The following is a 23,739-nucleotide window of genomic DNA, read 5'->3' as shown; positions in this document are numbered from 1 at the left end:
GTCTTGCTGAGCAGCCTCAAGCTGCACCCAGATGGTGGGGTAGGGTTTCACGTCCCCATTAATACACTGCAGGCATATGGGAGCCACGGTGAGGCCGGTGGGTTCTACCAGCCCAGCCCAGATTACTGTCTGGCTACATCCTGAGTCCACTTTCACCGGTACAATGTTCTTACCCAGCTCCCACTTCCAGGCGCGTTGACTGGTGGCCCAAACCTGTCCATAATTACAATCCAGGTAGGGCATTTCCAGAGGGATTGCCCATATCTGTCCGTACTCGTAACACTGGTCTTGCTTTCCTTATCCAGGTGTTTTGGGTATCTACCTTCCCGACGAGTCATCTTGGCCCTGTGTGAGGTTCACCCCTGTTGGGTCCCATACACTGAGGGCTGGTGAGGTCCTTGATGGGCAGGGTATATCCCCCCCCCCCACCTTGCACGTCCTCCATGCTGGGGTTGGGTTCCGTTCACACAAGTTTCCCAATTTGGAGCTGATCTCCTCCCCTCCCTCCGCTGCCATGTAATCCTCCATTAGGGAGGTCGCATCGGCGAGTGTCCTCGGGTGGTGCCGCTTCACCCACTCCTTCCTGCCGCTTCACCCACTCCTCCCGCCGGTAGGGTCTGGAGGAACTGCTCTAGGGCAACAGTCTCGGCTACCTGAATGCTCGTCTGGCATTCTGGTTCTAGCCACCTCCAACAGAGGTTGCAGAGTCGCTGCACCACAGCTTGTGGCCTGGCCCCCGCGGGTACCACTTTCGGCAGAGTTGATGGTGATAAGTCTCAGGGTTGACGCCCGTTTGGTCCAAGATGGCTGCCTTGACTTTAAAGTACTCCTGTGGATCGAGGTTGTGATATGCAGATTGAGGGGGCCAGTTAAGTAATGGGCTAAGATAGTGGCCCAATGTGCGGTGGGCCATTGAATGGTGGTTGCAACCCGCTCGAAAGTCATCTTTGTTAAGTGCACTGGTAGTCCTCCGCGGCCATCCCTGGCCTGCCCCCGGCTGCGCCTGGGGGAGGACTTGATGCGTGTCTTAGCAAAGTTGCTATCTGTTGAAATAGTCTCTCCTGGTTTGCATGTTGTTGGGCAGTCAGCTCCCAAATCAGCTGCTGCTGCTGTTCTTGCTGCTGCGCCACCTGCAGTTCCTGTTGTGCTGCAAGCTGCTGGAACAACTGTGCTTGCTGCTACTGCTGTTGTGCGTTGTCCAGCAGCCATTTCAGGAGCTTCTGTGGCTCCATCTTGGGTGTCTGGGTCCTTCTTTCAGGCCCTGATCGTTGCCTGCATTCTCCACCAGTTGTGGCGGGCCTGGCACCTTATCGCTCCCTTGGGGCAGAGTGGTGGGGATGGTGTGTCGGGACCCTGCCACTCCCAAGTTCGCAGGCTCATCTCTCTGTAGGTGGCCTGATGCGGCCTGACAGCCTCCCTCCCCGCAATCACCCCTTGGTCAAGGTAGTGAGCCCTAGCGGCCAGAGTCCATATAACTTGTTCCCAGTGTTGGAGCCATGCAGCCCAGTGGCCAGAGTCCATATAAATACCCTCGCAAGCAGGGTAGCGTGGCCTCGAGGCCGGAGTCCATTTGGCTCACCTCAAGCATCACGGCAGTGTGGTCCAATGGCCAGAGTCCATATAAATCACCCCCAGCGTTGGTGTGGCCCAATAGCCAGAGACCATATAATCCCCCTCGCAAGCAGGGTAGTGTGGCCTAGAAGCCGGAGTTCATATTATCACCCCTCACTGGCGGGTAGCACAGCCTAGTGGCCAGAGTCCATCTGATTCCTGTTCTGAGCTACCTCCCTAACCTGGTGTTGGCCAAACACCTGGTCACTACAAGCCCCTGCCTGCACCCTGAACTCCTAATTTCTGGTTCCACCCTGAAGGCCACACCGCCAACCAGAGCCCGCACCCCCTCCTGTACCCCAACTCCCTACCCCATCCCAAAGTTCACTCCCACGCCCTTGGCTTCACCCCCCAGCCCAGAACCTCCTCCTGCACCCAAATCCCTCATCCCTGACCCCACCCCAGAGCCCGCATCCCCTCCCGTACCCCAGCCCTCTGCCCCAGCCCTGTGAAAAAGAGTGCGTGAGGCTGGGGGCGAGTGAGTGAAAGAGGGAGGGGGATGCAATGAATGGGGGAAACAGCTCAGAGAAGAGGCGGGATCTCAGGGCAGGGGGTGGAGCAAGGATGTTTGGTTTTCCGTAATCACAAAGTTGGCAATGCTAGGAGGGCGCTTCTACCAGCTGCAATCGTTATTTTACTCTCCTGGCTGTACTGGGCACTGCCGGCAGTTTCCCAAGGGATAACACTGGTGATGCAGACCAGCCAGGCCTCTCCTGCCAGCTGGAGGCCGGGGAAGGGCCTTGATGCCCTTTACTAAAGATTACTTCCTACCAGGCCATCGAACCTTCCAGCTAACAGTTCCTCATTTGCTTTCACCCCCACGTGATCAATCCGTTTGGCCGGACTTATTGCCCGAATCCAAAATGGCCGCTGACGAGACCGCTCCAGGACTGGGCAATCTGCCCGAATTCAAGATGGCAGTAAACGGGGGCTCGCTAGAGCGGTTCTAGCGGGGCCAGTACGAACGCAGCGCTCCTATAGGCTGGATGTGGCCTCAACTCTAGTTCTGTACTGTTCCTATTGGTCCTAGGAAAGAACAGGTCCCCTGTGATTGGCTGCGGCGTTGTCACTCCCTCATCCTTTTCCGCCCCGGGGCCCGGGGAGCTATTTTCCGTTCGGTGGGGGTTCTGGCCGGGACTGCGCTGTGCCTGCGAGGCAGCGGGAGCCGGGTGGGCCCGGGAGCAGATGATGCTGGGGCACCGGGAGGAGCCGGGACGGGGCTGAGATGCGCCGGCCCCGCCGCAGCTGAACGGTAGGAGTCTCCCGGCTGGGGCTTGGGCTCCCCCGGGCTGAGGAGCGGGACACTGGGGGCCGCCCCGCTCCCGGCCGCAGAGAGGCGCCCCCCGCCCCCACCCCGCGGGCTCGCTCTCCTCGGCTTGTCGGAGGCCCGGTCCCCGCAAGGGGAGGCGGGGAGCAGCCGCGGCGGCCGTCTCCATTCCGCCGCGAGCAGTGAGAGCTCAGGGGAGCGGGGTCGGGGAGGATCGGGGCAAAGGGGCTGGAGGGGAGAGAGCGTGGGGTCAAGCGCCACTTCCAGGTGCGGTGCCCAGCCCCGTCCGTGCGCGGAGGGGTTACTGCAGGGCGAGCAGATCCGTGAGGCGCCCTCAGAGCCCGGCGCTGATGGGAAGGGTACCTGGCTTGCAGCGTCTGCTGGAGGAAGAGGGGCCTGCTGGAAAATGGTATAGTTCAGAGAGTGCCCACTTTTGCAGAGGTGGGAAACTCGGAATTGACACTTCCACCGAAAAGTCGGAGCAGATCTTCTCTTGTTGTTAACTTTCAGATTAACCCACACAGTCAGACAAGAATGATAGAAATCAAATTTTAAATGTCTAGGCAGAAAGGGAAAATTGACTTGCTAATACCATATTGTTAGATTTAGCATAATTTGGAAGCTAACTGATGGTATTTAGAAATGTTATATATATGTCTGTGTGTAATATATACATGCACCTTAGCTTTGAAAAATAGTGTGTCTCAGATGTTTGTGACAATCTACTTGCACAAATGGTTATAAGGGCAGGGGGAAGATGGCTTACTTGCCCCAGGCATATGGATGAGAGAAATTTTGAAAGGCTGATTTATGTGTGCATTATTGTGAATACTTTCTTGGAATTAAAGAGGTAATAAATAGCTCTATTTCTGCTGTCACAAGCTTTGTAATTTAATACTTGCACTGAACCACAATAGCTTGCTCCTGTGGTGTACACTTGTGTCTGTGATGTCCATGTTTATTTCAGGGTTTTGTTTCATCTGATCATTTATCTAATATATGTATAACAGTCAGAGTGTGGGCAGTTTCATCCCATCGTTCACTTAACTGCAGAAGGCTGCTCTTTTCATCTGTTCATTGAATTTTTTAATATGCTGTGTTTCAGAGTAGCAGCTGTGTTAGTCTGTATCCGCAAAAAGAACAAATATACTTGTGGCATCTTAGAGACTAACAAATTTATTTGAGCATAAGCTTTCGTGGGCTACAGCCCACTTAATCAGATGCATACAGTAGAAAGTTGTATATACACACGCAGAGAGAACATAAAACAATGTGTGTTACCATACACACTCTAAGGAGAGTGATCAGTTAAGGTGAGCTATTACCAGCAGGAGAGAGAGAAACTTTTTGCAGTGGTAATCAAAATGGTCCATTTGCAGCAGTTGACAAGAAGGTGTGAGGAACTGTGTGTGTGGGGAATAAACGTGGGGGAAATACCATGCGATCCATTGTCTACATCCAAGCTCTACGATACAGTCGCATTTGCTCCAACCCCTCAGACAGAGACAAACACCTACAAGATCTGTATCAAGCATTCTTACACCTACTGAAGTGAAGAAACAGATTGACAGAGCCAGAAGAGTACCCAGAAGCACCTACTACAGGACAGACCCAACAAAGAAAGTAACAGAACTCCACTAGCCGTCATCTTCAGTCCCCACTAAAACCTCTCCAGCGCATCATAAAGGATCTACAACCTGTCCTGAAGGATGATCCATCACTCTCACAGATCTTGGGAGGCAGGCAAGTCCTTGCTTACAGACAGCCCCTCAACCTGATCAAATACTCACCAGCAACCACAGACCACACAACAAAAACACTAACCCAAGAACCTATCCTTGCAACAAAGCCCATTGCCAATTCTGTCCACATACCTATTCAGGGGACACCATCCTAGAACCTAATCACATCAGCCACACTATCAGATGCTCCTTAAGCTGCACATCTACCAATGTGATATTTGCCATCATGTGCCAGCAATGTCCATCTGCCATGTACACTGGCCAAACCAGACAGTCTTTACACAAAAAAATGGCCACAAATCGGAAGTCAAGAATTATAACATTCAAAAACCAGTCGGAGAACACTTCAATCTCCCTGGTCACTTGATTACAGACCTAAAAGTTGCAGTATAGCAACAAAGAAACTTCAGAAACAGACTCCGAGAGACTGCTGAATTGGAATTAATTTGCAAAATGGACACCATTAAATTAGGCTTCAATAAAGACTGTTTATTCCCACCCCGACTGTTCCTCACACCTTCTTGTCAACTGCTGCAAATGGACCATTTTGATTACCACTACAAATTTTTTTTCTCTCCTGCTGCTAATAGCTCACCTTAACTGATTACTGTCGTAAGAGTGTGTATAGTAACACCCATTGTTTCATGCTGTGTGTGTGTGTGTGTGTGTCTTCCTACTGTATTTTCCACTGCATGCATCCAATGTAGTGGGCTGTAGCCCACGAAAGCTTATGCTCAAATTTTTGTTAGTCTCTAAGGTGCCACAAGTACTCCTGTTCTTAATATGCTATGTAGCCTTTGAAGGAAATTATAAGCCTACAGATTAAATAACTGTTTTAATGGTAGATGATTTGAATGGAAAGTAACTTTATTTAATAGTAATCTTGTATTTATGTAACTTCATTTTGAGTATAAATAAATAAAACCCTGAAAAATTGCACAGATGGCTTGGTCTCATTTTTAAGTTGATCCATGGAAGCCAGAAGCATGGTGAGCTAGGGATGTGTTCTGAATAGTGAAAAGAGAAGTGAAAATCCTGTGAGCTTTTTCATGACTTTTGAGTGTAATACATAAGGCTAAGAACAAAGTGCCATTTTCTACTTTGAGTACTGCAAAGCCATAAAATATATGTAAATATTATCTACTATTCTTGAATTGATATTTAATCCTAGTTAAAGATAGCCTTTGTTAATTTATTCTTTAAAGTTGGCATTTTTAATTTAAACTCTCTACAAGACTAGTTAACTACATTTCAAGGCACTTCTGTATATTTCTGGCACTCATCCTATAAGACTCACAGTTACAGATAGTATTGTATATCACTATATTGGTAGCATTTGAAATGTACCATGTACAAATGAAATATATATTATAATAAAATTTCACTAATCAGATACATCTTTAGCTTGGAATTCTCTTCTGTTTATATATAGAGAAACCTTTTCTGATTTTTATTCTGCAGTTAGGAAAGGAGTGATTCAGATGTCAGTATTTCATTGTTTATTTAAATGCTCAAAAATATACTTGGGACCTGAACCTGGAATGAAATATGCCTGGGCACAGGAACAAACTAGCATGAAACTCATTGCAGGATGAAGTTAAACCATCTCATAAAAAAACCTCAGAACTTATGTATGGGGTTTTTTCTTAATATAAAGAGATTTTATAATCAATACTATGGTTCTCACTTTCTTTTCATGTAAAATTAGTTACGGTCAAGTATAAGGACCTTGCATCAAGATACAGTAGTTGATCAAGCAAAAAGAGCCTTCTGGCCTTCTTTTCTTTTTCCTTGCCATCTGTTTTCACACAACATTGTCCTAGTAACTTACAGCTATCAAAATTTCTAAGTTGAACAAATTCTTGTTAGAAAGATACTCCTGGGGACATTCTGTGCCAAAAAATTCTGTAAATTTTATTTGTCAAAATAACACTACATAATCATACAGTTTCAATTATTTTGGTAATTTATTTCAAAATACCAGTCAGCAATTATGTTTGTAACTATACAGACACACACAAAAATCCCCCCGTGAGTAGAGAGTTAAAGAAACCCCTATAACAACCCAGTTCCTGTTTCTCTGCCCTCTCCCACACAGAGTGGGGGAGACACTCTTGCCTCATAGAATATCAGAGTTGGAAGGGACCTCAGGAGGTCATTTAGTCCAACCCCCTGCTCAAAGCAGGACCAATCCCTAACTAAACCATCCCAGCCAGGGCTTTGTCAAGCCTGACCTTAAAAACCTCTAAGGAAGGAGATTCCTCCACCTCCCTAGGTAACCCATTCCAGCGCTTCATCACTCTCCTAGTGAAAAAGTTTTTCCTAATATCCAACCTAAACCTCCCCCACTGCAACTTGAGACCATTACTCCTTGTCCTGTCATCAGGTACCACTGAGAACAGTCTAGATCCATCCTCTTTGGAACTCCCTTTCAGGTAGTTAAAAGCAGCTATCAAATCCCCCCTCACTCTTCTCTTCTGCAGACTAAACAATACCAGTTCCCTCAGCCTCTCCTCATAAGTCATGTGCTCCAGCCCCCTAATCATTTTTGTTGCCCTCTGCTGGACTCCTTCCAATTTTTCCACATCCTTCTTGTAGCGTGGGGCCCAAAACTGGAGACAGTACTCGAGATGAGGCCTCACCATTGTCGAATGGAGTGGAATGATCACATTCCTCAATCTGCTGGTAATGCCTCTACTTTTACAGCACAAAATGCCATTAGCCTTCTTAGCCTCATTCCCCCAGAGGCCAGCTGTGTGCCCTGCCCAGCCCTGACCATTCCCAGCCCAGACACTGTCACTCCCTATAAGGTGACCAGATAGCAGCTATGGAAAAAATGGGATGGGGATGGGGTGTAATAGGCACCTATATAAGAAAAAGCCTGAAAAAATGGGACAGTCCCTTTTGACAGTCCCCTACTCCCCAGCGCAGACACTCACATTGTCTATCCCCCACAGCCCAGGGATCCAGAGGGAGAAACAGCCTCATGCTGGGTCCTGGGCTTGTACAGAGTTTCCTGTGTGCAGCTGCCTCCTTCCTTCAGGGCACGTTGGGAAATGCAGCTGCTGGGAACCCTTAAATTCCCTCTACCTTCTTTCCTGCCCCCCCCCCCGCCCCATCCCATCTTCTATTTGCAAGCTAGCCTCTGCTGGGTCCAGCGGCCCCTAGCGGTGGGCAGCAGCACTGCAGCCTATTTTGGGTAGGGGGGGGCAAAATTCTGCATGCATATTAATTTCTGCAAAATTCTGTATTGCACAGTGCTGCAGAATTCCCCCAGGAGTAGAAGGAGAAGGGAATGTCGGCAGTTGGGAGGGATGTTGGGGAATGTGTTGCCAAACAATAGCCTTATAGTAGATCATATCTACAAAATGCAATCAGTCTTCTCCAGTAGGAGAGACTCCCAAGTTCTCTCATGAATTTGACTTCTAGCATGTTCTACTGTGCGCCAAGATAACCTATGTCTTAAAATTTCCTGGATTAAATTTGTTTGAAGGCCCACAGAAAGAGTTCTTAAAGTGTGGTTCATCTGATCTCCTGTGACAGTGAATTGTGCTGATGAGGGCTTTCCACTGAGAAATTTCCTATTCCTCTCATTTTGAGCCTGAGCTCTTCCAGCTGTAGTATCCATGTTCAAGGCAGGTTTACACTAAAATGTTAAGTTGACCCAGATACATTACTCAGCGGTATGAAAAACTCACACCGCTGAGTGACATACTTAAGCAGACCTAACCCCTGGTGTAGACAGTACTAGTGTCAGTGGAAGAATTCTTCTGTCAACTTAACTACTGCTTCCTAGGGAGGTGGATTTCGCGGTAGAGAACTGTTACACTGAAGTGCTACGTGGGGAAGCTGCAGTGCTGCAGCTGTACCACTGTAATGGTTTATGGGTAGATATTACTCCTGGGGGAATTCTGCACCAAAAAACTAAAAATTCTACACACAATATTTTAAAATCCTGCATTTTTTTTTTTGGTCACAATACTGCAGTGTAATCAAGCTGGGCTCAATTATTTTGGTAATTTATTTAAACTACAATACAGTGGATGGAGAATGGGAGTGGGGAGCATTGGAGGAAATCGCCAAACCCCTTCTGCCTAATGGTACTGGAGCTAGGTTTGACCCTTTATTTCTATTATTAGTCAACAAATATATTCAGCCATCTGCTCAATGTTAGCTCATAGGCAACTGAAGAGCAAGTGAGGGCTGGGGACTCAAACTCACGAATTTATACTGGCTACTGACTGTCTCCAAGAAGGTCAGTAGCAAATAGTGCATGGAGCACATTTTGATAGGACATTTTTTCAGTCCAAAAATTTAGACCTGTTCTAATCACTAAAGCACCATAAGCATTTTTAAGACCATAATGTCCTTTACAGTGAGGCTCCTTTACACCACTCTGGCAATGTAAAGGAGCCTCAACATTTTTACACCTCTTCTATACTTCTGGGGGAATTCACTAAGAACAATGGGAACAATCCACTAAGCAGGCAGGCTGCTACATTCTCCTCCGCCTGAAGGAACAGAGCCTGCTCTGTGCCTACCTCTTCAGAAACACCCCCCCACCCCATGCCAAGCATGCCACAATAGCTAGCAAGAGGGATATCGTCTCTCTTTCTCACACGCATGACTGCCTAGCTCCTCCCCCTCCCCCAAGGCGATGTAGGTCTCTACCAGCTGCTCTGGGTGCCCAAACTGACCTGTCTGCACTGCCGGGAAGGGGCACGTGACTGCTCTTGTGACTTCCCTTTTGCTTTCCCATCAGAAGTCATTTTTCTGTGGGGAAACACAGAAATCTGCAGGGGCCATGTATTCTGTGCATAAGTAATGATGCAGAATTCCCCCAGGAGCAAGATATAGCCTGAGTAAAGCTGTCACAATGGAGTGTAAAGAGACAGCCTCCAGGTTAACTAGGCCCTAGTCCATTCAAGAGTGTATAGATAAACATCAGGACATTGAAATGAACACAGAATTTCAGTGGTAACCTATGTCTTGACACAATGGTGTAATATGCTTTCTGATCTCATCGTAGGCTAGAAGGTAGAGTGTTGCATATCAGTCTCTCAAGTTTCTGGATGCCTTCTGTGTCAGTCCAAAGCAGAATGCAAAGAACAGATTCTGAGGTATAACAGACTCAGCTGATGAAATTCTGTGACTTTTGGCAAATTATACCCACAATGTCCTGTTCCATCTGGAAATGAATTTTTTTTTAAAGAGGATTTCCCTGAAAACTACCTAGTACTGCTGAGTTTTGTTGGACAAATGTATTGAAAACATGAGAGATGACATCTGTGATCACCACCTTTGGAGACATCAGTTACTAGGTATTCTAAATTCTTGCTCATTGTGGGTGCCAAAGAGATGTTGATTCTGGAGACAGAAACTTAATGGACACAGTTTTACCATGAATAGAAGTATTTAAATCACTAAATGTTACAGTTCTGCCCAGAGGCCCCAGTCATACTGGACACTGTTCAGACACTTAGAAGGCCTGGCTCCTGCCCCATAGAGCTTACAGTTTAAGAAACAAAGTGACATGAGCAACAACATGTAGGTTCTTTGAAATGAAAGGGTAATGGGAGTTGCATACCATTGTTCATTATCAGAATGTGGCTCAAAGTTTCAGCCATATATCTTTGACCAAAGTTTCTAAACAAATTTGTAAACTCATCCTCAGCTTGCTCCATTATGCTTGGGTATTGCAACCGATATACAGTAGCAATAGCATCTTTGGGTGACAAGACTTAACTTTCTAGAATTTGCTGTAATATCACTTTGTATTGTCAGTAATGCTGAGTAGAAGTCATTCTGCGCCACTGCACAATGCAGAATTTTGCAGAAATTAATGTGCATATAGAATTTATTTCCCTCACAGAAATTGGCTGCAGTGCTGCTGGCTGCCACTAGGGCCACTGGACCGAGCAGAGCTCAGCTCACACATAGAAGACGTTGCCCTGGGGAAGGGAGGAAGCTAGAGGATTCCTGGCAGCTACAGTTGCCTGCATGCCCTGAGGGAAGAAGACAGTGATGTGCAGGAAACTCCACAGGAGCTCGAGACTCAGCATCAGACTGTTTCTCCCTCTGGATCCCTGGGCTCTGAGGGGTAGTGGGGTGGATATCTGGGCAAGGGGGAGCCCGTGGCTGGACTCTGGGGATGGGTGTCTGGCCTGGGGGGCCACAGCTAGGCTCTGTGGGGGAGGGAACATAAGACTGGCCATACCGGGTCAGACCAAAGGTCCATCTAGCCCAGTGTCCTGTCTACCGACAATGGCCAATGCAGGTGCCCAGAGGGAGTGAATCTAACAGGTAATGATCAAGTGATCTCTCTCCTGCCATCCATCTCCACCCTCTGACAAACAGAGGCTAGGGACATTCCTTACCCATCCTGGCTAATAGCCATTAATGGACTTAACCTCTATGAATTTATCTAGTTCTCTTTTAAACCCTGTTATAGTCCTACCCTTCACAACCTCAGGCAAGGAGTTTCACAGGTTGACTGTGCGCAAGTAGAGGCTGGGCTCTGGGGGGAGGCTGCAGTTACCTAGGCAAGTGGGGGAGCAGGGCCTTGTGTGCTGTTATCTGGGCTCGGGGGGACCCCACAGCTTGGGTGTATTGGCTGAGGGGGGCCTTGTGGCTGGGTTATTAGGGGCAGGGAGAAGGGTTCTGCGTGTCTAGCCCCCGGGCTGGGCTCTGCATGGGGCATGGAGGCAGAGGAACAGGACCTGGGGCGTCATAGGGGTTTCTTTAACTCTCGGGGATGGTATTTTTGTGTGTGTCTTTATTGTTACAGACATACTTGATGACAGGTATTTTGAAATAAATTACCAAAATAATTGAGACTGGTGTGATCGGGTAGTGTTGTTTTGACAAATACAATTTGCAGAATTTTAAAATATTGTGTGAAAAATGTTAATATTTTGGTGCGGAATGCTCTGCCGGCATAAGAAGTTTAAAGTGAGTACAATTTGCAAATATGATCAGAAAGAAGCTTAATTCTGTGAAGCACTTACTTTTAGTAGCCTCTGGCTAATAAAGCTTTGATTAATTGAAATATGGAGTTTTGATTAACTATCAGAAGTGAGTAACACTTTAAGGGTCAGATTATGCCACCCTTACACTGAGCAAGACTTTAACACCACAAATAACATCATTGAAATGCAGTGTATTGAAATCAGTGAGACTTCTTGTGGTGGCAAGGCACTACTCAACATAAGGCTGGCTCAAACAGGCCCTGATCAAGCATGTTTAAACATAAATACTAGGCATTTAGCTTTTGTTTTTTGTTTTTCCTTAAATGTAGAAACGAGCCTTGAGTTCTTCCCCCTCTCTCCTCAGTAGAGGGTGTGTGTGTGTCTGTCTCTCTCTGAGACAGACAGATGCTTTTAACCTGCCTTGAAAACAAATTTCATTTAAAACTGGGGGGGAAAAAAAACGTTGGGGATTCTGAAATCATAGACTTGGATGGATAATTGATGCTTCATTTGCACAGCCCCCAATTTAAAGTATTGCCAACACTAAATGGCATTAGGGCTAAGAGATGTATATAAATATACTCACAAACAACGCACACTATTTTGGAATTTTTTCGTGGCACTATTCTATAAAATATTGATGTAAACAGGTTAGAAATTATGTTGCTTATTTGCACTTAAAATTGTGTGTTGGAATATTCATTGTGTAAATAAACAGCTTCTCAATATTTTCTAACTTGTCTAAATGTCTTAAATCTATTTTTTTTGTTTTCAGAATTGCAATAGTAGTTTAGCTTCTTGGCATATCTAGTAGTGTACAACTGCTTACCATGGCTTCATACACCTGATGACATTAGATACGTGACTGTTCCAGTCCCTGAAGGATTACCTAGGGTTTCACTGTTACAGCCATCTAATGGCTACAAGCACAGCTAAGAAGAGCTGATTGGGGTAGGGAGCATGGTTAGGAAGAAACCATTCCCTATTGCAAGTTCCTGCATAACTGTCCATTATGAGTATTTTCATCTTCCTCTTAAACACTGCTACTTCTTGCTTTTGGAGACAGGATGTAGATGATCATTAATCTGGCGAGGTATAGTTGTTGCTATGATCCTTTAACCCAGGGGTAGTCAATAGGTGGACTGTGGGCCAAATCTAGACTGCCAGATGCTTTTGAACAGACTGCAACATCTTTTATTTTATTTTATTTTAATTATTGCACTGTGAAAAATGTTTCTCCGGAGTCTGGACTTTGACTGTACCTTGACCAAGAAATTTGGTCCTTGACAAAAAATGACTACCCTTGCTTTAGCCTGTGAATAGTCCAGTTAACATTTTCTGATCTCATACATTCTATTTAGATTTTATGTAAGGTTCATATTTTATGTATCCCTAGTCAAAAGACTAAGAAAATGAGAATGAGAGTAGTTTACTGTGAATGATGCAATCTTATTAAAAGGAAAAGCCATAAATCTTGCCACCTCTGTCCATCATGCCCTGATACTTAGCTGCTAAACGATCTGAAGTCTTTGAAGCTTTTATCTGTGTCTTAGTTGATTTCATGTAGCTTTCACATAAGACTGAGGGCTTTTCTGCACTTAAAATGCTACAGTGGTGCAGTTGCGCCACTATAGCGCTTCAGAATAGATGCTGTCTTTGCCATTGGCAGAAGTAATTTACCTCCGTGAGAGGCAGTAGCTGGGTTGACAGAATTCTTCCATCAACCTTGTGTTGCCTGCCTGAGGACTTAGGTCAGCTTAACTATGTCACTTGGGTGTAAATTGTTTTACACCCTTGAGCAATGTAGCTGGCTCAACCTAATCATAGTAGACTGGCCCATACGCAAATATATTTAAGTCATCTGTTCTTCCACTTAATTATTAAACTGGTGATGTTTACTGTTTTTTATATGATTTTCCAGGTAGCAGAGCGAAGCATCAAATCTAGAAGTTCTATTCTCCTCCCCCCCCCACCCCCGAAAGCTTGGAGTCACTTAATTTTGTATGTCTGATAAGTAATTTTGGAGAATGATGAAAATAACGCTTGACATACAACTTGGTCATAAACTCCTAAAAACCTTGATTAATTGTACTAGGATTAACGACTTCACAAATTCCTACTTACTAAGCAAATAGTCGTAGAGTGGTATGATTAATACGCATTTCTGCTGCACGCGCACTCACACGCACACACCGCCCCACCAGTGCTATGCTTGGTGTCTCTCTTCGCAAAGGTCAGTCTCTAAAAGAAAGATGACTTTTAAAAAAAATTTTTTTTATTACTTTGAATTACTGTTCTAGTAGTGCCTAGAGACGTCAACTAGACCATGTGTCCTATTGTTTGTTGTATAGTTTGTAGTACACCTCTGCCTTGATATAACACGGTCCTCAGGAGCCAAAAAATCTTACAGCATTATAAGTGAAACCGTGTTATATCAAACTTGCTTTGATCCACCGGAGTGTGCAGCCCCGCCCCCCCCGGAGCACTGCTTTACTGCGTTATATCTGAATTCATGTTATATCAGGTCGTGTTATATCAAGGTAGAGGTGTACATCCTTTCTAAATATTTTAAGTGATATTGGCATGCATGGATTGTTCTCAGAGACTAATTATCAGTGGTTCCCTGTCAAACTGAGGCTGTATCAAGTAGGATCCTAGAGAAGTCTATCCTATGTCTGGTACCATTTCATGTTTTCATTAATGGAGTGGACAGCATACTGAAAACAAACAAATCAGAAATACCTTGCAGATGACACCAAGCTGGGAGGCATTGCAAGCATTTTGGAGCACAGGATTAGAATTCCAAGTGCCCTGGATAAATTGGAGAATTGGGTTGAAATCAATAAAATGAAATTCAGTAAAAATGTGTGCAAAGCTCTTTAGTTAGGAGGGAAAAATCAAATCCACAAATACAAAGGGGGGGAAATAATTGGCTAGGCGGAAAAGGATGGAGGTTGTAGTGGCTCACAAATTGAAGGAGTCAACAGTGTGATTCTGTTGCACAAGACCAAAAAAAGTCAAGCTGCAATTCTATGACCGTTATATGTAAGACGTGGGAGGTAATTGTCCCTCTTGTATTTGGCACTGAGGAAACCTCAGTTGGAGTAATATGTCCAGATTTGGGCACCACACTTTGAGAAGGATATGAACAAATTGGAGAACTCCATAGAAGAGAAACAAAAGCAAGAGATTTGGAAAACCATGGCCTTTGGGGCGAGGCTGAAATAATTTGGCATATTTAATCAAGAGAGGGCTCAGGTTGGACATATTTTTTCAAATATGTGAAAGTTGTTATAAAGAGGACAGTGATCAGTTGTTCTTCATGTCCACTGAAGGTAAGATAAGCGTTAATCGTCTCCTTTTGCAGCGAGGGAGATCTAGGTTGTATATTAGACAACTTTTTCTAACTATAGTAATAGTTAAGCACTAGAACAGGTTTCCCAGGGACGCTGTGGAAACATCCTCCTTGGAGGCTTTTAAGAATGGGTTATACAAATATCTAGCAGAAATTGTGCTGATCTACTTAATCCTGCCTTAGCACACAGTGATAAACTAAATGACCTCTTGAGGTCCCTCCCTGCCCTACATTTCTGTGATTCTGTTAACTGAGATGCATAACTCCCATTCGGTTTGGAGGTATGTTTCTGTGATGGTTATAGATGCTTAGTATAGGAACCTGAAGTGTGACACAATGGTTGTATGTTTCGTGAACGTATGTGTGTGTAATTTGGGTGGAGTTAAGTTATGGTGTTAGAAGTTGCTGGAAGTTTTTATTACTTTCTGCTGGCAGATCGCTGTAATATGTTTATCCATTTCTTTTTAGTTGAAAAGCTTACAATAAAGTTTTAAGGATATCTATTTTAATAGAAGCAGCATTTTGACTTGTATACTTTATCTGAAAAAGCATAATGGTAACCTCTCTAACAGTACCATGTTGTATTATTAACTTTCAGACTATCATGTCATTCTCCTGTTAATCTGAAAAATTAAAAATTTGAATAGTTAAAATGGCTACTTTATGTAGAATTGCATTTTAAAGCATCCAACCTTTTGGTGAGATTTAAAGTATAAATAACTGAATACTATCCTAAAGCTATCTAATTTTGTGGCTTCAGTTACTGGGTGGGTTGCTTTAGCTTTTGAGCTATATCTTGTTAAAATGTTACATTTGAAGTTTGGTAAATGCACACCATCCCTTCTGGAACTTACTCTTAGCACTTGACAGCTGTACAAATTAATAGTGACAACTGCACACATCTTTCATCAGCTAGTGTAGGTGGTACCTGAGTGAAACAGAGAAAGAAATTATGTACACTATGTGTAAAGCTGGACACTAGTACATTTTTTACAATACTGAAATTTTAACGTTTGGATTTTAAAGCTTAGTGAATATGCCAATGAGTAACTCACTTAACATGCAATTTAGTTTCAGGAAATATGAAATGGTACACTAGCTTGATGGTTATAAAAGATTATGTAGACTTTTGAAAACCTCGGTGAGAAAATGTATGTAGTGTCTTTAATAGCTGGCTAAAACTCTGTTTAGCTTTACATTAGTGGTCTCCAACCTTTTTCATCTGGCAGGTGCCAGATGACGAGCCATGGAGGACTGTGGCGGCGGACGAGCATCTGCCGAAATGCTGCCAACAAGTGGCGTCATCCAGAGGCGTCGCTGCTGAAATTCGGCGGCGACATCTCTGGATGATGCTGTTTGTCAGGGGCAGGCAGCGTCATCCAGAGGCTTCGCCGCCGAAATGCTGCTGAATTTCGGTGGCATTTCGGTGGATGCTAGTCCGCCGGCCAGTACGCAGGTGCACTTAGACGCCCCGGCAGGCGCCATAGCACCCACGGGCACCACGTTGGGGACCCCTGCTTTACAAATTCCTGTTAATTTCATGGTGGATAAAAATGGATAACTTTTTAAAATCAGATTTTTATTTTGTTTTCAATTATAATTTCTTTTTAAAAATAAACCTCTTTAAAATGAAATCTGAATGTAATATAAAATACATTAAGGCCTAAACTTATTGTAATCTTTTAAAACATTTAAATAAAGTGCTGAATCCATAAGCCTCTATCAGACTCTTGAAGTTAGCATTAAATGTTGCTTTTTCTGAATAAAGAAAGATTCCTCACCAAGCCCACCTCGATTCTAACTTTTGAGATCAAGTTTTATAAATATGGCACAATAGTTCAGCCTGAGTATGGGTATGCATACTCTAGAAATGCTGCGGCTTTCTTTCGTCGCTATAAAAAATCTACCTCTCTGAGAGGCAGTGGCTAGATTGATTGACGAATTCTTCCATTGACCTAGCAGTGTCTACACTGGGCTTAGGTTGGTTTAATTTACCACTGGGGGAATTCTACGCCACTGCACATGCAGATTTCTTTGCTTCCCTGCAGAAAAAGGGAGAAGGGGAAGCAAAGGGAAGCCACAAGAACAGTCATGCGCCCCTCCCCAGCAGTATGTTTCAGGTGCCCAGGGCAGCCAGCAGAGAGGTAGATCACTGTGGGGCAGGGAATAGGGGAAGACCTGGCTGGTGGCTCCAAACCTGGGCTGGGCTGGGCAGGAAGGATAGGACAACTTCTTCCCTGTATGTCATCCGGGGCCAGGTCAGACCCACCGCCAGATTTCTCTCCCCGCTGTAGGAAGTTCTGTAAACTCTCCTCCCCACCATACTTCCTGCACCCATCGTTCCTCAGATCCTGTACAGGGATGACTGTACAGGGAGCTGTTTCCCCCATCCGCCCAACCCCTTTGCATCCAGACTCCCTCATACTCAGACCCCCCCGCTGAGCCTCCCCCCAACGAGCCCCACTCCCCCTGCAGCACCCCAATGAGCCACCTGTACCTGGATCCCCACCCCACTAAGCCCCAACCAGATGCGCTGGGATCCCTCACCCCACTGAGCCCCATATTTCCAGCATCTGGACACCCCCCCCCTTCTCCCCACACCCAGACCTCCCCCCAGCTGAGCCCCAGCCACCTTCACTTGGACCCCTGTCGCAGAGTCCCATTACCATTGCACCCAGAACTCCCCAACAAGCGCCGCACATCCACATCCCACACACACATCCACATCCCCCACTGAGTCTCCCACACCCAGATAGCCCCCCACAGAACCCTCTCAACCCACACCTGGATCCCCCCATGCTAAGCCCCTCTCCACTTGGATCCTGCCTTTCTTGTGTACCTGGCATAGAGGGGCAGGGCCCTGGTGTGTTTCTGGAGCAGGCCTGGTCCTTGCACTGTGTCACGTTTGGGTGTAGCCTCACAGCTGAGTCCGTGTCTCGGACAGGAGCTACACAGTGATCTCCCACCTCTGTGCAGCCAGTGGCCTGTGCTCCCCAATGTCATGCTAGAGCCTCCATATTTATTTGATAAATAAAATCTGCAGAATTTTCAAATATGTGCAGAATTTTTTATTTTTATTTGTGCAGACTGCCTCAGGAATACTTATGTTCCATGAAGTGTGAAATTTTTCACAGTCCGGAGCTATGTAGTTCAGCCAGCCTAACTTTGTATAGTGTAGATCAGCTGCTAAGAGACTGTCTCATTTTCAAGAGACTTAGGTCTGGTCTACACTACAAAGTAAGGTTCATATAAGCTGCCTGGTGTTGAGCTAGTTGTGCACGTATCTAGGCTTATAATTTGTCCCCCACCAATGTAAGTGCCCTGATACGGTGATGCAGTAGCACCATCTTTCCCAATGGCATTGAACCGTGCTTGATGTAGTGCAAGGGTAGACACTGTTACCTATGTTGACCCTAACAGTACTTCAGCAGATGTCCCACAATGCCTGACACTGACTGCTCTGGTCACAATTGTGAACCTCACTGCCCAGGGGTCACGAAGACCAGAAGTGTGCCTTTTAGAGCCCTGCAGATTTTTGAAATGCCATTTCCTGATTGATCAGCTTGACAAGCATACCTAGCAGTTTTCCACTGTTATGTGCAACTGCCCAGCTGACCATGCTGGCTATATGTTCCAGATGCACTCTGTCTCAGAGTAAACAGGAGACGTTGAGTCTCCTGGGCCTGAGGGTAGAAGGGGCTGTGCAAACAGCGCTATGGACCAGCTGTAGAAATACAGACATCTGTGAGCAGATTGCATGGGAGATGCAGGAGAAGAGGTATGACACTGATGAGCAGCAGTGTCACAGGAAAGCAAAGGAACTGTTTTAGGCATACTAACAGAACAGGGAGGCCGACAGTCAATCCTGTGTCAAGCCACAGACCTGCTGCTTACACAGACGAATAGCAGCGCGCATACTTAAAGACTGCAGCTACACCCCACAGACCACTGAGGAGCCCAAGAGACAGACCACTAGTATGAACAGTAAAGTCGAGGATGATGGGGGACATGTGCCCATGGGTCCAGCTAATGCTGCAAGCCAGAATCTGTTTGAGACTCCACTGCAGTCCAGTCAGTCAAGCACAGGCAAGCTCAATGCAGGGGAGGGAATCCTGGGTAAGTGTAAATATATTTCCCATTACAACGATGTACTGATTGTACCCCCAACTTAGCAGGATGCAGTTATTGTCTTTTTGTTAATTTACTGTCTAAAAGAGGTAGTATATCTGCTTTTCATTCACCTGTAGAGTTAAGCAGGGATGGACATGTGGAGCAGTTTATGTATCTAGAAGGGGATTCAAGGGACATCCCTGAGAGCATGATGAAACATTCATGGAGGTACTCTACAATCCTTTCTTGAAGGTCATTGGGGCTAGCAGCCTTATTTTTTTTTTTTTTCTTTCACAGTAGGACACTTTTCCATGTCAGTCTGTGATAACTTTGGCAGGTACCATTGCAGAAAACAGGCTAGTGACATATGGGCCCAGGCAGATTCAGAACGCCAGCAGCAGCTGTGCTCTCTGGGCCTTTTTTACCCTCAGAAGTGAGATTAGCTAAAATCATCACTGCCTATGGAAAATGGTTCCAATATTCAGTGCCATTGCCCTACATTCATTGTTTCACACAACCTAGCAATTCCCTTCTCATTTTCCTTGCCTGTGGTGGGCCATTCCCATTGGGTGGGCATTTTTCATTCTGGTGTCCCTGTACAGGAGGTCAGGGGCGAACTCAGCACACAGGGATGTGGCCTTACACATCTGAAAGTTCTGTAGCCACTTCTCGTCCCAAACTTGCTTTACGATGTGATCCCACCAGTCAGTGCTCGTATCTCAGGCCCAGACATGGTTCTTCACCATCTGCAGGTGCTCTGTGAGCTCCAACAACAACCCTGAATTGGTTTGTGCTATGTCCCACAGCAGTCAGTCCTCACAAAATTGTCACAGTCTCTGCTAATGCAGTTCTGCTTGCAGTTCTGCAAATACCAGAGGCTTGAGTGATGCATGCTTGCAAAGTTCATGACAATAGTGCAGAAATGTGCTGGTTCCATGCTTCTGCTAGAGATAATGGACACTGGCGTGGAGGGGCTGTGTGGATTTGTGGGATCTTTTTTTAAAAAGATGCAGAAATGATCGGATACAGATGACATGGGATGGAGTAAGTTGCATGCTGGGAATTTGACACCTTGCTCCCAGTCACTCCTGTATGATTCATTTCTGCCCCACCATGTATTGCCACAACTTCCCAAAAGACAGTGCACTGGACAGTGGTGAGTTGCTTGCAGGGATAACCCTACCTGCAGGGATAACTCTATCACATTGTGCATCAACACAAGCACTTCTGGTGAGTGTGCACACTGCTGATGCAAGGAGCCAAGTGTGCAAGAGCAATATTCTAAATGTGCCTGCCAAAGTTTGTAGTTTAGACATGGCCTTAGGCAAACAGGAACTCAAGTTCCAGCTTTTGCTTAGGCATATTTGAAAACTTTCCCTGGCTGATCATAAATGATCAGTTTAATTCAGTAACTACAGGTAATCCCTCTGTTTAATAAGCCTTTTAGTTTTAAATGTGAAACATGTTTTGATAAGTATCCAAAACATTTGTTTGGGTTTTTTAAATAAAAATATACTTTATATGCTATTTTTGTTTTTGTTTAAATTCCAGTTAGCTTAACACAAGTCATGGCTAAAAATTTAATTATTTAGTCAATAAGCAATATTTCATTTCCCATTTTCTAACATACTGAAAATGAACAACTAAAAATCTGAAAATATTAATCTGTATAATTGCTTCAATAAATGTATATAGTTATAGCGTACCACTCAAGTAGCAAAAAGATGTACCAAATCTAGTGGAAGGGCTCTGTTTAGTTGTGAGTCAACCTGTTTTAAGGGTTATATTAGCCATTGATAATGCAGATTTCTTTAGAAACTAACTAAAGTGCAAATGGACAAGTTGATTTAAAATGGATTTAAATCTAGGCTTCCCACTTGATGATTTAAATCATCAGTGAATTAAATCTTCTTGACTTTTAAATCAATCCACCCTGTTTAGTGTGTATAGTTGAAACTCTCCTAAAGAGTTCTCAGAATATTATCTTTTTTTCCCAAAAAGACTGAATCATTTGATTTATCTGCAGTCAAAGGACTCCCCTGGTTCCCTAGCTGCTCTAGAATTCCTAAGTAACAGTAGCCACTGCTTTCCTGCCAGTACTTTTACCTAACTAGTGTCATTAAACTGGTCCAGCCCATAGCTTGAATAATTGCAAAGCGTTTTATTTTTGGGTCTACTTTTAAAAGTCCATTCTGAGGCTTCTGCTAGCTAAGAATAGGGGAGCTCTAAACTTAGCTTTAGAGGCCATATGAAACGTCTCATTCATTCTCACACACACACACAACGGTACTCTATCTAGAGATGGTTTCCCTTAGCCTCTGTTTGCCGGAAGCTGGGAATGAACGACAGGGAATGGATCACTTGATTGCCATTTCATTCCCTCTAGGGCATCTGGCATTGACCACTGTCAAAAGACAGGATACTGGGCTAGATGGACCTTTGGTCTGACCGAATATAGTCATTCTTATGTACAAACATGCATGTTGTTCAAGTTATTCTTAATCAATACAGCCGTGTATGGTCTGGTCCTGGCTTTTCTTCTGTCTGTTACCTCCATGTGTACCACTTTGCCAGCTGATACTCCCTTGATTTGAATTTTGGGATTGCACAATAGCTGGTGAAGGACCACCAATTCTGGAATCTGCTTTTCTTGTTGGGCTGCTAGAGTAAGAACTTAGATCTTTCAGCATGCCTTGAAGCTCATCACTTTTTAAAAAAAAATTTTTTTTAAGAGAGCTTCTTATCCTGTTTGAAATTGGATGGAGGACAGCTGTCAGACATAACAGCAATGCAGGCAGTGACTTCTTATAACTGATGGTTTTAATTATATGTTTCATCTTTGGAAATGTACCCAGAGACTGCAATATATGCATATTTATAAATTCTCAAATATTTTGAAGTTAAATACACAGGTCAGATTATATTAAAAAAAACTTTTTTTTTTTCCCATTCAGAGCTGAGCAAGTGAAGGAGTGAATGGCAAACATGAGACTGTGTGGACAAGGATGAACAGACCCCCAGTAGGGATCTATTTACAGTGAGACTGAGTGAAACTGAGTCTGAGGGGGTTCTGCCCTTGGTAGACAGAGACTTGTCAATCTTGCTGAATACTTAGCAGAGAGTGCTTAATCAGTGTCAAGCCAAAAGTTCTGATCAAGCACCCCCCTTGAATATTCCTCTGTCGTCAGCTGCATGTTATTCGTTGCTGCTGCTTGCCAGACTAAGACTACAGATTTCATAATCTCTCAGAAAATTGGTGAGGGGGTTCCTATAGAGGTACAGACAGTATCTCCTATGGAATATTTTATACGCCCTTGTATACCGGTTTCTACTCCTTCACTTTTGGGACAGAGGCTTATGGAGGATGACCTATCGGATGGACTTTGTCACCAGTACTATTGTAAGGCACTTGCCCTGCCCCAGTTTGAGCTCCTTGGATGAGTATATGGCTCCAGTAACAAACAGCAATTGGTACAGTCTCTTCATGATGATGTGACTAATAGGTAGCCTGACTTCACATGTGTATGTCCGCCAAAAATGTATTCTGTATTGCCCCTTCTGATGGAGTGCACCCCTGTATTCACACCCTATACACAATGGTAATAATTTTGGTACAAAACGTGCCTTGTGCGGTATAATTTGAAAACTCATAACTTGCTGATCAGTATTATCATGATAAAATGCATGTAGCAACATTGTGTACAGTTATTAACAGAAGATGAAATCATGCCTGAAGTGTTTCCCAATAAACCTGGGGAGTGGCTAAACCAATTTCTCAAAGATAAAGGGCAAGTTGATGCCCCAGCCAGGTGTCGTCAAAGCTGATGGGCCTTTACCTATCAAGTAGCCTTTCTTTTGCAAGAAAGGGGGGTAGGGACAAAGATCTGCATCTTAGCAAAGAAACAGCATGAGGTCTCCTTCTTCCACCAGACCCTGTATCTTTTGGTTCTCAGCTGGCAATGTTTTTCAAAAAGAGGAACTGCAACTATAAACCAGAGGGACAAACACCCTAAGAGACCCCCCCGCCCCATCTCCCTGCCCATCTCATTCGCCACACCTGAGAAGAGAAAGGAAACAGCCATTGGACTCTGGTAGATGGGTCCTGACTGAAAGTTTAGTTAGTAATTCTGTTGGAATCAGGTGGTGAGAAATTTAGCTTTGAATCCAAATAATTTGTTAAGCTAGGCACTAGAAAGCATTTTTATCTGTATTTTCTTCTAGCCATTTCTGACTTTTGTGCCTAATTGCTTGTACTCACTTAAAACTCTATCTTTGTAGTTAATAAACTAGTTTGATCTAATCCAGTATGTTTTAAGATAATGCCTGGTTAACTCTGTTTGGGGTAACAGACTAGAGCAGGGGTTGCCAAACTGTGGCTCGTGAGTCACATGCAGCTCTTTTACAGTTAAAGTGCAGCTCCAAGAGCCCCTTCCCCCATTCTTAGCCTACTAGACTGTGGGGGAGCTTGGAGCTCCTGCCATGCAGCAAGGAGGTCAGGCTAGGGGCTTTAGTCATCTCTGGCAGGTGCCTGCTGAGAGTTGGGGGGGTGCACAGTTTAATGGTCTGCCTCCCCCCCAATAGTTTGAGTCACACTCCCCCAGACACACTCCCCCCACTCTTCCCTCAACAGCCCCTCCCTTCAGCTCCCAATTATTAGCTCTGCCTGGAGAGGCAGTGGCAAAGAGC

General features: G+C 44.9%; 1 protein-coding gene across 3 annotated transcripts in view; it reads left to right on the top strand.

Annotated features, from left to right (window-relative positions):
• Positions 1 to 2,509: 2,509 nt before the first annotated feature.
• SOCS5 (suppressor of cytokine signaling 5) overlaps positions 2,510 to 23,739 on the top strand; it is a 47,607-nt gene continuing 26,377 nt past the window's right edge. Inside the window, exons 1-2 of one of the 3 annotated variants that reach the window (XR_007774155.1) lie at positions 2,510 to 2,863; positions 4,378 to 5,559. The gene's annotated coding sequence lies outside the window, so the exon portion shown is untranslated. Of the gene's footprint in view, positions 2,864 to 4,377; positions 5,560 to 23,739 lie in introns of those variants that run through there. The other 2 variants (XM_050951868.1, XM_050951867.1) reach the window with 2 other exon arrangements.

The sequence above is a fragment of the Gopherus flavomarginatus genome, chromosome 4 (assembly GCF_025201925.1).
Source record: "Gopherus flavomarginatus isolate rGopFla2 chromosome 4, rGopFla2.mat.asm, whole genome shotgun sequence".
NCBI lineage: Eukaryota > Metazoa > Chordata > Testudines > Testudinidae > Gopherus > Gopherus flavomarginatus.
Note: the sequence above shows the minus strand (reverse complement) of the source record. Positions and strands in the feature narration are given on the sequence as shown.